Below are 1,555 nucleotides of genomic sequence, written 5' to 3'. Positions count from 1 at the left end.
AATTCAGTATTCGGGTCTCTGCTCCTCCGCCATTTCTAACATCTCACCTCTTACAAAAAAACACTCTAATCTAGGTAGTAGGTAGTAGATGACCCCTCATTTTAAACTCCATCTGCCAAAGCATTGCTCACTCACTTAATCTATCAAGAAGATTTGAAAATAAATTTCTTGCCAAAGGATAATTTTCTGCATCTGCTCCCTCGCCATTTGCTTTTCCCATTTGTCTTTCACTTGGTGCAAATCCAGAGAAAGTAAAGATGGAAGGAAGGAGGGGAGGAAAAATCCTGCTCCGTTTCGTGATCCCTATTTGATCTTCATTCCAGTGCAGTTTGGGTGAAGAATTCCAATTGTCTGTCTCAATTTGAATAAAGTATAACAAATTCTGGAATCACTGTCTGGACATTGAAAAGAACAGGTTTCGAGGCTGACTTTACATATAAGCTCACCCAACATAAATAATACACAAAACAGCTCATAAACTAGCAACAAGGATGGGATTCCAACCCACGTGTGCAGAGCACAATGGATTAGCAGTCCATCGCCTAAACCTCTCGGCCACCTTGTCAGTTGCAAAGACATAGCTGTCACCTTCAGCACAGCTTCTGGCTGTGCAGCCAGCTGTGGAATGATGGAAATATATCTTCTGTAAGTAAATGAAGTTGGGAATGGAGCAGTGTGAAACATTTCCAGACCATGTCCAACACGTTTCTACTCAGTGTGAAAACCCACCACGGAAAGACTGGAACATACAATCATTTCATCACATCATGATTAACATCACTCAGACACCTGAACCATTAGGTCACTGATGAAGTCATGATGACCGAATTTCTCATGAAATGAAAACTGAACTAACTTACTGGAAGAATTGCTTTAACTCCACATGATCAGCGAGGCACAGCATCAGGCCGACTTGTCAGGTGGTGTAAACAGATATCACTGCTTCTGATCTTCACCAGAACAGAGAGTGAACTGCAACATTGATCATCAAACAGACTGTGAGAGAATACAACAGAATAAAACACATGGAGAGACACTGTGGAATAACAAATAGATTTGATTGGAATGTTGAAATTTTGATTGGAATGGATAAAACACCAGAAACAGCAGATTAAATTGGGATTCTCATCATTATATTGATCTGGGACAGAAAAGAGAAACTGATGGAAAGAAGAGAAGAAGGAAGAAAAGAAAGGATGGAACTGTTCAATCTTTTCAGTTTTTTCACTCGCCCATCAAAGCTGATAAAAAAAAGTTGCAAATAACAGAGAATTTCACCAAAAAGGGAGATTAAATGTTGCTGAAACCTTGGATCGAAGGATGCCCCAAAAGATCACCTGTTTAACTGTCTCCTCACTAGGGGATTTCAATCAGTGAGCAATATTATTCTCTACTTTTTTTGTTAATTGGTCCCAGAACTGTCACTTGGAATTAATATCTGTGTTCCGACTCCTGAATAATAAAATTGTGAGTTTCTCGATATTTTCTGGACACAGTTCCTGCTGAAAGAACTAAGAACTCTTTTCTAATTTGCACAATACTCTATACACACTCA

General features: G+C 39.3%; 1 non-coding gene across 1 annotated transcript; it reads right to left on the bottom strand.

Annotated features, from left to right (window-relative positions):
* Positions 1-483: 483 nt before the first annotated feature.
* trnas-gcu (transfer RNA serine (anticodon GCU)) lies at positions 484-565 on the bottom strand. The gene has a single exon. It is a non-coding gene; the product is annotated as a tRNA-Ser (tRNA).
* Between the last annotated feature and the right edge of the window lie 990 nt (positions 566-1,555).

This window comes from Heterodontus francisci, chromosome 35, assembly GCF_036365525.1.
Source record: "Heterodontus francisci isolate sHetFra1 chromosome 35, sHetFra1.hap1, whole genome shotgun sequence".
NCBI classification, from domain to species: Eukaryota; Metazoa; Chordata; class Chondrichthyes; order Heterodontiformes; family Heterodontidae; genus Heterodontus; species Heterodontus francisci.
The sequence above is the reverse complement of the archived record's forward strand: the minus strand, read 5'-3'. Positions and strand labels throughout refer to the sequence as shown.